The 13,886-nt window shown below is 46.6% G+C and overlaps 1 pseudogene; it reads left to right on the top strand.

The window, feature by feature from the left end:
* LOC113224802 overlaps positions 1–356 on the top strand; it is a 4,009-nt pseudogene extending 3,653 nt beyond the window's left edge.
* Positions 357–13,886: the final 13,530 nt, after the last annotated feature.

Genomic DNA, 13,886 nt, shown 5'->3' on the forward strand with positions numbered 1-13,886 from the left:
CCTTCCTTCCTTCCTTCCTTCCTTCCTTCCTTCCTTCCTTCCTTCCTCCCTCCCTCCCTCCCTCCCTCTTTTTTCTAACCTTTTTCCTTGGGTCCCTGCTTCCAAACTGTGGGTTATTTTCTAATGTCTTAAAGCAAACTCAGCCTCGCCTTCACGGAGTATCTGCACACAGTACATGAGCACAGGTGCAGTGTCCTTTCGCCGCCACCCTCTAATGATAACGCTTTGTTGAGAAAACGGGGGCGTAGAGAAATGGACAGGAGGAGTAAAGGAGAGGGGGCTCTGATGCCTGGCTGGGAAAGTCTCAGTCACATCCTGTGAGACGGCCGGCGGCGCATTGTGCATCCTCATTCATTCTTGGAGAAAAAGAGACACTCGTTGTTTAAAGCAACTTATTTAAGAAATATTGGTATTTTCCCCCTAAGATGTTTGTATGCATAAATGACCTTGAATTGGCCAAGGCACAGCACAGACCCCGCTACTCCCCCCTTGCCCCAGCTTCTTAAAATACAGCAGGCTCTACTGCACCTATCACGGTTTCACAGGGTAAAAATAAAAGCATTGTCAGGAGCATTGTCATGGGATTAAAGTCTCTCGTTCTGAAAATAGGTATGTTCGTGTTGCTTTGATAGTTATTTTCCCCTTACTGCCTGGGTATTACTACAGCATTCTTAGAGTAACCCGGGATGATAATATTTCATTCCATCAGCGCCTCTGGCAGTGCTCCTCACCTGAATAACATGCGTGTGCCCTAATGCCAACAGAATGATTTGGGCAAACTCAGGAAGTTCCGCACATGCCATGAAGTGAAGTTCTTCATGGTGTCTGTCTTCCAGAAGTGACACATGAAAAACTGGCAATGAGCACACTGCTCACTAAATTAATAAGGGCCAAAGAGAAAAGAATCTGCCGGAAACTCTTCCAGAATTAGAGTCCAGACTTATGTTGTGATAGCGAGTATTCCTCATAACCAGTGTCGTGGCCACAGCTGACTCACTGGCGGTCGGGTGGACTCCCACCTTGGTGCACACAGGCGCCTGCCCCAAGGACAGACACTTCAAAGATGGCTCTGAACCCAGATTCTGCAGCTTCCCCCGGGCGGATAGCGGAGCCAGCCTGTGGGCATGAGTCGTGTTTTTCCTTTGAAGAGATGTTTCCCAGCTGCAATGAATGTGTGGCATTTGCCATGACAAAAGAATAAAACCCTTCAAGAAATGTGGGTTCTCATTCCCATTTCTTTTTCTCCCTTTCCCTCTGTAAAACTTTTTTTTCTGAATTATCTTCCAAATTCTTTTCCAAAGCATTAGTCTTTCTCTCCTCCTCCGCTACCTCCCAGATGAACAACTTTCCCCAGAATAAATGGATTTCCTGGTTGTAGCTTCACCGTTTACCAAGCCCCTGGCTGGTTGCTAAATAGCCACAAACCGCAGCACCGCGTCTGTTATTACTGTGAGGCTTAGGCAGCTTGGCTGTGTGGGGCAGTGCAGGCGGCTGGGCTAACCCAGGAGAGCTGGAAGACTGGACAAGTCCGCTACTCTGTTGGTGCCTCAGTTTCCTCATGAGTGACAGAAGAGGGTGGGCAAGGCTAAGCCTTCTTGCTCCTAATCGCCCAGAGCCGGTCACTTGGCAGAGGAGCAGGATTCATTCCGGAGTCCTGACCTTGATGTGAAGTTCAGGATCGCACCAAAGTCAACCTCAGTCCCCAGATAGGGCAGGACTGACCGCTAGTTCTCCTTGGCCTGCAGAAGCCCGTGGGGACCAGTGCCCTGGGCAGACCTCATTGCTATCCCAGGCTGATTTTTCCATGTCCTCTTTCATGAGAAATGCACGACTGATGTTTTCTTGTAGGGGCCAGAAAAGCATTTTTCAGAGCTTCTTGGCAGCACATATCGAAGATCCTTGGCTCCCTGGGGCCTTAGCGCATGGAAGGAGGGTGGAGCTGATGGGTCTGCTGGCCACAGCTTGGCAGCAGGGAAGCTGTTTGTGGTCTCCAGTTACTCCCTGGCCGGCCAACAGAGCCCTACTATACCCGGCCCTGGCCCCACAGCCGGCCTGGCTGCACACAGTGCTTCCAACGTGGCGGTCCTGCCCCTTCCTTCCCCTGTGGTCTCCAAACCGTTCCCCCTCCCAGCTGCTGGGCCTGTTCCAAAGGGAAAATGAGAGATCGGAAGGCTAACACAAACCTGTCTTCGTGACTCATTACTTCTCTTAAACACAGAGACCAACTGGCCTATACCAGGGCTGTCTATTAGAGTTATCTGGGGAGCTTTTAGAAAATACCAGCCGCCGGCTCCATTCTAGAGCAATTGATTCCGAATCTCTGGAGGTCGGCAGGGGGACACTGATTACTATTTTTTATAAGCTCATTTGTGCCTCCAGGGAAGCCATCCCACTGGCAACACTGATTGCTTACTGGCTTAGTCATGACCGTATGTACTCACTGGAGGAAATGTAGAGAAAGTCCTGGGCCGGTATGGCCATGAAATTCACACCCACTTGGGAAAATGCCATCATCCAATTGTTTGCCATCAGCTGCAAATCAATAGATCCAGGTTAGCCAATGGCCAGCTAGCCTCTAGGGATAGCGCTTACGTAGTTGACTGTGCAGCCAGAAATGGGTTTCTGATGATTCCTTTGAATCAGTGACTCCCCAGCTTAAATGAGTGAAACAGATCACTTGGACAGCTTGTTAGTGTGGAGAGCTTCCGACTCCTTGGGTGTAGTGTTAAGTCTGAGAATTTGCATTAAATTTTTTTTAACTTAAAAGTTTTGTTTTGAGATATAGATGTATCTATACATCTTTTTTTGTTTTTATTTTTTTGAGACAGTTACACTCTGTCACCCAGACTGGAGTGCAGTGGCGTGATCATGGCCCACTGCGGCCTCGACCTCCCAGGCTCAAGCAATCCTCCCACCTCAGCCTAAGGAGCTAGGACTACAGGTGTGCACGACCACGCCTGGCTCATTTGTATTCTTTTAAATATGTTTTGTAGGCCGGGCGCGGTGGCTCAAGCCTGTAATCCCAGCACTTTGGGAGGCCGAGACGGGCGGATCACGAGGTCAGGAGATCGAGACCATCCTGGCTAACGCGGTGAAACCCTGTCTCTACTAAAAATACAAAAAACTAGCCGGGCGAGGTGGCGGGCACCTGTAGTCCCAGCTACTTGGGAGGCTGAGGCAGGAGAATGGTGTAAACCCGGGAGGCGGAGCTTGCAGTGAGCTGAGATCCGGCCACTGCACTCCAGCCCGGGTGACAGAGCAAGATTCGGCCTCAAAAAAAAAAAAAAAAAAAAAAAAATATATATATATGTTTTGTAGAGATGGAGTCTCACCGTTGCCCAGGCTGGTCTTGAACTCCTGAGCTCAAGAGGCGCCGCAAAGTGCTGCGATTACAGGCATGAGCCACCGCACCTTGCCAGAACCTACATTTTTAACAAGAGTCCCATATAGGCTTCATGCAGGTGGTCTGAAAACCACGTTTTAGAAATCTTGTTTATGCCGCCGCCTTATCTCTTGCAAAGGTTAGTGTTTTTCAGAGGACTCTCAGCTCTTGGAGAAGGATGCTACATGTCCCTCAGTGTCCCCAAAGGACAGCGGATGTCTTGGTGTTACCATGGTTATATAACGTCTTGAGATCTTCTGGTGTGAGTCTGCCCCCTCATTCTTCTTCAAAATTGTCTTGAGTATTCTTGGCCCTTTTCATCTCTCTCTATGAATTTTAGGATCAGCTTGCCAAGTTCTCAGAGAAATCTTTCTGGGATTTGGTTAGAATTGCACGACTTTATAGATTAATTGGAATTTTCCAAGACCTTAGAGACTCAGTGTATTGCCAGTGTCTTTTCTAAGCATAAAACATTGGTGAAGGGCCAGGCGCGGTGGCTCAAGCCTGTCATCCCAGCACTTTGGGAGGCCGAGACGGGCGGATCACAAGGTCAGGAGATCGAGACCATCCTGGCTAACACGGTGAAACCCCGTCTCTACTAAAATACAAAAAAATTAGCCGGGTGTGGTAGCAGCACCTGTAGTCCCAGCTACTCGGGAGGCTGAGGCAGGAGAATGGCGTGAACCCGGGAGACGGAGCTTGCAGTGAGCTGAGATCCGGCCACTGCACTCCAGCCTGGGCCACAGAGCGAGACTCCGTCTCAAAAAAAAAAAAAAAAACAAAAATTGGTGAAAATGTCACATTATCAGTCCCGCCGTCAGGAAATTGGGGGAAGTGCTCATCGAATCCGTCTCCTTCACTTTGCAAAGCATCAGGCAAGGTGGTTACTGGGTGATGACTAAGGTGGGCTACAGTTTTAGGTCCCAGACTCTTCAGCACTCCATCCTCCCTTTTTAAGAGTCTGCTGGGTTGAACTCACGACCTTCGGATGTGGCGAGCCATACTACCGAGGCAGGCTGTCTCCACGGACACATTTAGGGGCTTGTGGGTTCCAGCCAGGATTGGAGAAGGCATTGGCTCCACTTTGTTCCTGGGCTGGGGTCTTTCGACTGCTGTGAGATAAACAGTCATCCAGAGCCCCTGCTGCTCTGAAATCATTTCAGATTTGAAATCATGTTCTGCAAGGTGGGAGGGTGAGCCACATCCAGGCGCGTGTGCCAACCAGTGCCCCAGCGATCCTCCTCGGGCGTCGGTTGCAGGACACGTCAGGTGGCCCGATCCTCCCTCGGAATGTGCTCATTGTTTTCTGAGCTCCGGAGCCGCTTCAAATTGTTTCCTACCACGTCCGGCCCCAGGGGCAGGGCTCTTTTTCTGTCTCTGCTGTCCCTTACATTCCTCTCCCGGCTCGGTTTCCATCACCTCTAATCATCCCTGGAGGACTCGTCCTTTGTTCCTGGATTAAGCCGGGCCACCTGTCACTCTCTCAAGCCAAGCTTCCCACGTGGGCAGGGACACTTCAGAGATCCCATCAGAAGGGAAAACCTGATGTGTTTCAAGCATGGCCCGGTGCCAAGCTTCCGCAGAGCAGCACGCAGAAAATGTGAAGACAAAAGAATGACTGCCCACAGGAGGCGCGGCACAGGGCAGAACTCGGCTCGGTTGCTTGTCCATGTTTGGTAAGAGAAAAGGCTCCCGTTGCAGTTTCTTGCTGTTTTTTTGGTGGCAGCTTTCCTTAACCAAAAAGCACACCTAGCTGTTGATGTCCCCAGACCCCAGGCAGGAGGCTGGGGTGAGGGACTTCAACTCTCTGTCTGTGCCAGCGAGGTCCCCAGGGCTTCTCTCATGACCTCTTTCCCAGGCCGCCGCTGGGTCCTTCTGAAGGCACAGGCCTTGTCTTTCTGCTTCTCTGGGGCTGCAGGCCTCATGCCCCCGCACCGTGGGCAGCAGGGCATGGTAGATGCATGGCACCCCCCTTAGTGGCACCTTCCCATTGTGAGAGAACAGCCTGAAACCCGCCGCTGTTTACACTCTGATCTCCCACGGCCCAGGCAGCCATCGGGGGAGGTGTCTTGTCAGAGGCCTTAGTCCAGCGGCATCCCAGCGGTGGGGGCACTCTCAGTCCCAAGTCCACTGGAGGGCTGCGCTGTGTATTTTGAGGCGGATGAAGCTCTGACCCTCACCGCATCCAAGCGACTGTCATTTATCACCTACAAAACTACCGGGGGTGACGCCTGAGTGACAGTTGTTCATGAAGAACCCAAACGATGGTGAAATATGAGCAGTTACTTACATACCGAGGGCACGGAAAGACCATTCCCAGGTGACGAGAACTCAGGGCCGGGCAATGCCCTCAGATCAAACTCACCCCACCTGTGAAGAGACTGAGTCCACAGAGAAATGCCTGACCCGCCCGCCCGCCTTTGGTTTTCTTGCGGCACATCCTCCGTGCTGTTCTGACAGCCTTTCCAAACTCACATCTCATGTGTGTGCAGCTGCCCAGTGCCCTTCATGAGTTTCCAGGAGCAAGATCACATCCAGACTAACTGCTGTGGTGTCCGGGCCCCTGTGCACCTCCGAAATAGCTCACCACGGCTCCAGCCTGGCATGCCACGTACGTGCGAGAACACACACACCTGTCCATGCTTACACACACGCCCATGCTCACACACACCTGCCCATACTTACACACCCTCCCATGCTCACACACCCACACACACCTGCCCACACTCACACCTGCCCTCTCAGATGCCCATGCTCACACACCTGCCCACTCACACACCCACACACACATATGCCCACACTAACACCCACACCCACCCGCCATTGCTCACACACACGCCCACGCTCACACATCTGCCCCCACACACCTGCCCACACACACAACTGCCCATGCTCACACCTGCCCATGCTCGCACACCTCCCCACACTCACCCACCCCTGCCCACGATCACACACCTGTCCACACTAACACATGCCTGCCCACGCTCACAGATGCCCATGCTCACACTTACACATGCCCATACACCTGCCCATGATCACACACATGCCCACACTCACACCTGCCCACACTTAACACCTGCCCACATTGACACACACACCAGCCCATGCTCACACACATGCCCGCGCTCACACCTGCCCATGCTCACAGCTTCGCTCACACCTGCCCATGCTCACAGCTTCGCTCACACCTGCCCACAACCACCTACCCACGCTCACACACCTGCCCACACCCACACACCTGTCACACTCACACACATGCTCACACTCGTGTTCACAAATTTCTGTGATTGCCCCATACATGATTTTCTCTATTTTCTAATACTTCATTTTGAAATCATTTCAAACTAATACAACTGTTGTGAAATTAGGACAGGTTCCCATATACTGTTTACCTGGGTTCCCCAAATGTCAGCGTTGTCACTCAGCAAAATGCTCAAGATCAGGAAATGAACAGACATGACACTGTTATGTGCCCTGCAGGCCTCCTTTAGGGGGTCCACAAATGCCCCTTTCTGCCCTGGGATCCAACCTCTAGTGGCCACTGGTTTTGTGGAATGTCCCTGAGTCTGGGTTGCATGTGTTTGATGGTGCTGGTGGTGATACTGGGAGCAGAAGCGGCTGGCTTCACGTCGCTGTGCCAGGATGGCAGGTGTGGGCCCAGCCAGGACACCCCCGGCTTGTGGGGCTCTCAAGTGTAGGTTCCCTCCCTCTTGTTCTTCTCCCAGAACAACACGGGACATATCAAGTTTCCTACATTCTGTCCTTTGTTGGTCACGTCCTCATAGTGTCATTCCCTCTATTTCTGGTAGCTTGGCTCCATCAGGTTCAAGTTCAGGTTTGACCCAGCCCCCTCAAGCCTCTGCCCTTCAGGGACCGAGGATGCACCCAGTCTTCACCATCAGCCTTCTCCCTGGGAAGGTGGTGTATGAAGGGGTGGCCTGCCCCTCCACACTAGTGGGTGTTTCTTGTTAGGTGGAACGAGAGACTTTAGAAAAGAAATAAGACACAAAGTATAGAGAAAGAAAAGCGGGGCCCAGGGGACCGGTGCTCAGCTTACAAAGGACCCACGCTGGCCCCAGTCTCTGAGTTCCCTTAGTATTTATTGATAATTATCTTTACCATTTTAAAGAAAAGGAAGTGGCAGGATAATAGGATCATTGTAGGTAGAAAATCAGCAGTAAGACATATGGATAAAGATCACTGTGACATGAATAAGTTCAAAGGAAAATGCTGTGCCTTGAGATGCATATGCAAACTCTCCATAAACCTTTTAGCAGCACTGCTCCAGCAAGTCCCACCTTATTCCTAAAGGCGGTTTTCTCCTTGCTCAGTAAACAAAGCACACAATGGGTTTTACACCGAGATGTTCCATTGCCCAGGGACGGGCAGGATTTTTAACCAGCAAGCTGCCTTCAGGTACTTGTTTAACAAAGACACATCCTGCACAGCCCAATATCCATTAAGCCTTGAGTCACCACAGCGCATGTCTCTTGCAAGGACAAGGTTGAGGGTAGGGTCACAGATTAACAGCATTTCAAATACAGAACTAAATGGAGTCTCTTATGTCTACTTCCTTCTATGTAGACAGTAACAGGATGATCTCTCTTTCTTTTCCCCACATTTCCCCTTTTTCTTTTCAACAAAAGCACCATTGTCATCAGGACACCGAGATTACATACTTCACAAAGCAAGTGGAGGCAGGACTGGATCACAGGATGGTGTTAAAATTGCTAATGAAATTTTGGGCACGCATTGTCATTGATAACATCTTATCAGGAAATAGGGTTTGAGAGCAGACAACCTGACTGACCAAAATTTATTAGGTGGGAATTTCCTCATCCTAATAAGCCTGGGAGCACTACAGGAGGCTGGGGCTTATTTCATCCCTTCGGCTTCAACCGTAAAAGGCGGCACGCCTCCAAGGGGGTCGTTTATAGGCGTACCCTCAGAGCGCATTCTCCTTCTCAGGGATATTCCTTGCTGAGAAAAAGAATTCAGCGATATTTCTCCTATTTGCATTCAAAAGGAGAAGAAATATGGCTCTGTTCCGTCCGGCTCACCAGCGGCCAGTTCAAGGTTACTTCCCTTGTTCCCTGAACATCGCTGTTATCCTGTTCTTTTTTCAAGATGCCCAGATTTCGTATTGTTCAAACACACATGCTCTACAAACAATTTGTGCAGTTAAGGCAATATCACAGGGTCCTGAGGTGACATATATCCTCCTCAGCTTACAAAGAAGATGATGGGATTAAGAGATTAAAGTAAAGACATAGGAAATTACAAAAGTATTAATTTTGGAGAACTAATAAAATGTCCACGAAATCTTCATATTTTATGTTTCTCTGCTGTGGCTTCAGCCAGTCCCTCCATTCAAGGTCCCTGACTTCCCACAACATTCTCCCTCCCTTTTCCTCTATATAAATGTGCCATAGCGATGAAGGCTTGTTCGTTCTCTCGATTTTGGCGCAGGATTCTTCGACTGGTCTGGCACGCTAAAAACAAGCCAATTAAACAGAGACACATTAAACTGCAGTAGAGTTCCCAATAGACTTAATCCAAATCGTGGGGTTTAATCCATAAAGATTTTTTGCCACTTGATCTAACGCCTCAGCTCCAGGCACAATATTTAAGTGACTTTGAGAGGCTTCAAAAATTTGTTCGTTTAATTTAGAAATGTCTAAAGTGAGATTATCTTCTCTTCCCTGTAGATGGCGTCTTACCATGTCCCAGTGATGTTTAGACTCATTATAAACTTGGGGTGTAATACAAAAATCTGAAGTATTCCAGTCACACTGTAACTGGAAACGATGTTCCAAGCTCATGAGTCTATCTCCCATCCAAATGACAGTTTGTCTAAGATCATTAATTTGATTTGCCAATTTTTGATCGATACTAGATTGTGAATTCCACAACCTTGTGGAATTCTTTTGGTAATTGTCAACAAAGCTTACTGTCTGAACAGAAGAGTGCAATGCAACTCCTGCCACAGTGGCTGTAGCTGTGACTGCAATTAATCCTATAATCACTGCAATTAAAGTAAAAATGAATCTTTTGGATCTATTTAAAACGCCTTTTAATACTTCAGTCAAAATATGGATGGATGGCGAGGCCTCCCATGGTCGGTCCATGGACACAGGGATCCACACGTCTTCTCTTGCTCTCACTAGCAGAATACGGTGCTGCCAATCAAAAGTCGAATCAATGCAAGTAAACAATTTGCAATTTTCACAAGTTATAGTTTGGGAGTCTGGTTTAATAACTATATTTCTTATGACTAACATATAAGGGGGCTTTACACAACTTTGTAAAGGAACTGTTAGACTGGAATTTAGGTTGACAGAGTAAAATGGCTTATAATCTCTTGTTTCTATAGTTTGGTTTCCAAACCAAATTCTAAGGTGGTATGAAGCCAGAGTAAGCCTCCATAATTCTGGATGTTCAGGACCAAAAACAGGACTTATTACTTTTGGTCTTGGAGTAGAGATTCCTTTTTCTCCCTATATCTAAGGGTGGAAAGACTGTAATTTTTTGTGCTTATGTTTGTCTAAATTTTCTGATAAGTCACTATCAATAGTTGGACTCACTAGTGCACTGGGACAGAATTGAGTTTGTCCTGTGCAATCGTGGTAGAATTGACCTCGAGGTGCCCAATCTATAACAGTTCCGAATGTATTGTTTTGTAAAATCACCGCACTATTGGCCACACATTCTTCCCAAACTAAATCTTTTGATTCTTTGGAAATCTCCTTGGGACAAGGTTTCCCTTTTGGCCTAAATTTTAATGATCTTTGATAAGAGAAGTCTTGTAAATAGTTAACCTGTGGTTTGAGTGACATTCTGCTTACCATGTGATAAGTAAATCTACAGGTGGGATTGCGAGTAGGCACCTCTACCAACCAATCTTGGAGAGCAGGCATTAAACATCCTGGTGCTTTCCCTAGACATATAGGAGGATAACGATACCCAGTGGAAATATTTATCATCATTCCTTCTTCCCCCGGTTTGGCAGGGCAACGATCATCTGTGGGACCAGGTACCCACACACTATTATTAACATATACTTCAATAGGATTATCCATCCATGTCACTGCCCGAATTAAGGGCGGGAAAGGCACATAGGCCCAGTAGGTATAATTAGCTGCAGCTGCTCCTGCAGGCATGGGGAGACTTATCACTGTTGATACAACCATTAAAGCTGCAAACAGCATTTTTTCTGGGGTTTGTGTCACCTTTGTGCTAGCTAGGCTTTTTCTAGCTAACAGTGTCAGCTTCTTTAACTGTGCCCAGGTCGGCAGCTCCGCCGTCTTGGTGTGTGGTGACTTCATCTGTTTTTCTGATATCACCACTTGGTTCATCTTGCGAGTCAATGGTACTCGATTGTGGTTTTTCCGTCTCCATGGAGGTGCTTTTCTTTGCATCTCCGATGGGTTCATTGTAGAACTTCAAATGTCTAGTGGGTATCCAAATAGAAAGCTGATTTTCTCCTGGTGAAACACAAGCAAAACCTCTTCCCCAGGTTATCACCTTCCCTATTTCCCATGTCCTATTTTTGTTGTCTTTCCACCAAATCAGTTTTCCTTCATGTGGGCTGTTCTTTTTACCAGTAAGATGTTGTTCTGCAGAAGTAGTAGTCTGATTTCTATAAATGTTTAAAAAATTTAAAGTATAAAGTGCTAGATTAAGCTGCATCTGAGGAGTGGTACACTCCTTACTGTCTCCCCCTTCTTTTTGTTTAACTGAGTTTTGAGTGTTCTATTAGTTCTTTCAACTATGGCCTGTCCTTGGGAATTATAAGGAATTCCTGTTATATGTGTAATATTCCACTGATTTAAGAATTTCTGGAAACCTTTACTACAATAACCTGGTCCATTGTCAGTTTTAATTTTTTCTGGAACTCCCATCACAGCAAAACAAGATAATAAATTTTTTTTTTTTTGAGACAGAGTCTTGCTCCGTTGCCCAGGCTGGAGTGCAGTGGCCGGATCTCAGCTCACTGCAAGCTCCGCCTCCCAGGTTCACGCCATTCTCCCGCCTCAGCCTCCCGAGCAGCTGGGACTACAGGCGCCCGCCACCTCACCGGGCTAGTTTTTTGTATTTTTAGTAGAGACGGGGTTTCACTGTGTTAGCCAGGATGGTCTCGATCTCCTGACCTCGTGATCCGCCCGTCTCGGCCTCCCAAAGTGCTGGGATTACAGGCTTGAGCCACCGCGCCCAATAAATGTTTTTTAACATGGGAAGTACTTTCCCCTGTCTGGCATGTTGCCCATATGAAATGTGAATAAGTACCAACTGTTACGTGAACATATGATAATTTTCCAAATGAAGGGACGTGGGTAACATCCATTTGCCATAATGCATTAGGACACAGACCTCTGGGATTAACTCCTGCCTCTTGAGTGGGCAGGTGTAGTACTTGACACTGGGTGCAATATTGTACAATATCTTTTGCCTGTTTCCATGTGACATCAAATCTGTTTTTTAACCCTGCTGCATTTACATGAGTCAGAGCATGAAGTTCTTGTGCTTTTATGAATGCAGAGGATACCAGTAAGTCAGCTTGTTCATTTGCTTTAGTTAAAGGTCCTGGTAAATTAGTGTGTGTTCGAATATGAGTAATATAAAATGGGAAATTCCTTTTTCTTACAGTTTGTTGTAATAAACTGAACAGCTGGTTTAACTGATCATCCATGCTATATTTAATTAGAGCTGTCTCAACATCCCTTGTAGCCTGTACTATATATGCAGAATCTGATATAATATTTACAGGTTGATTTAAAATCTTCTAACACTGTAATGACTGCAACCAACTCTGCCCTTTGAGCTGATTGAGTTTTGATTACTCGTTCTTTTGGCCCTGTGTAAGCCGCTTTTCCATTGCTGGAACCATCAGTAAATACTGTCAGAGCATTTTCTAAAGGTTCACATCTGGTAATTTTTTTTTTTTTTTTTTTTTTTTTTTTTGAGACGGAGTCGTGCTCTGCCGCCCAGGCTGGAGTGCAGTGGCCGGATCTCAGCTCACTGCAAGCTCCGCCTTCCGGGTTCACGCCATTCTCCTGCCTCAGCCTCCCGAGTAGCTGGGACTACAGGCGCCCGCCTCGTCGCCCAGCTAGTTTTTTGTATTTTCTATTAGAGACGGGGTTTCACCGTATTAGCCAGGATGGTCTCGATCTCCTGACCTCGTGATCCGCCCGTCTCGGTCTCCCAAAGTGCTGGGATTACAGGCTTGAGCCACCGCGCCCGGCCCACATCTGGTAATTTTAGGTAAAATCCAAGTAGTCAATTTTAAAAACTGGAAGATTTTTGGTTTGGGGTAATGATTATCAATAGTTCCCACAAAATCAGCAAGGCCAATTTGCCATGCACCAGAATTGATAAAGGCTTGTTTAACTTGTTCCTTGGTTAAAGGAACAACTATTTTGTCTGGGTCATTACCACACAATTTTATTATTCGTAATCTTGTCTGACCAATTAATGTAGCTATTTGATCCAAGTACAATGTAAAAGTTTTAATTGTACTGTGAGGAAGGAATGACGACTCCACAAGATCAGTATTTTGAACAATGATGCCTGTTGGAGAATGTGCAGTGGCAAAAATCAAAAGTTGGAGTGGGGCTAAAGAATCTATTCTACTTATTTGTGCTGACTGAATTTTTTCTTCTACTAATTTAATTTCTTTTGTTGCCTCTGGGGTTAATATTCTTTTACTATTTAAGTCTGGATCTCCTCTTAGGATAGAGAACAAATTTGACATGGCATAAGTAGGAATGCCTAGAGTTGGCCGAATCCAATTAATATCACCTAACAATTTTTGAAAGTCATTTAATGTTTTTAATGTGTCTTTTCTTATTTCTATTTTTTGTGGCTTAATTTTTTTATTTTCTATCTGCATCCCTAAATAATGAAAAGGATCAGAGGTTTGGACCTTATCAGATGCTATTGTTAGTCCTGTGTTGGCAACCTCTGCTTGCAGAAATGTGTAACAGTCAATTAATTTGTCTCTTGTTTCTGCAGCACATAAAATATCGATATAGTGAATGATATAACAATCTGAAAATTTGTCTCTAACTGGTTGAAGGACTTGACCTACGAAAGTTTGACAAATAGTTGGACTATTAAGCATTCCCTGAAGTAATACTTTCCACTGAAACCTGGTGGCTGGTTCTTTATTATTTATGGCTGGTATAGTAAAGGCAAATTTTTCACAATCTTGCTCTGCCAGAGGAATGGTAAAAAAGCAATCCTTTAGATCAATTATAATTAAAGGCCAGTCTTTTGGGATCATGGCCGGAGAGGGCAGTCCGGGTTGAAGAGGCCCCATGGGTTGAATTACAGCATTTACGGCTCTTAAATCCATTAACATACGCCATTTGCCTGATTTTTTCTGAATTACAAATACAGGAGAATTCCAGGGTGAGAATGAAGGCTCAATGTGTCACTTTTTAAATTGTTCCTTTGCTAATAAATGTAAAGCCTCCAGTTTTTTTTTTTTTTTTTTTTTTTTTTT

Source organism: Piliocolobus tephrosceles, chromosome X, assembly GCF_002776525.5.
Source record: "Piliocolobus tephrosceles isolate RC106 chromosome X, ASM277652v3, whole genome shotgun sequence".
NCBI classification, from domain to species: domain Eukaryota; kingdom Metazoa; phylum Chordata; class Mammalia; order Primates; family Cercopithecidae; genus Piliocolobus; species Piliocolobus tephrosceles.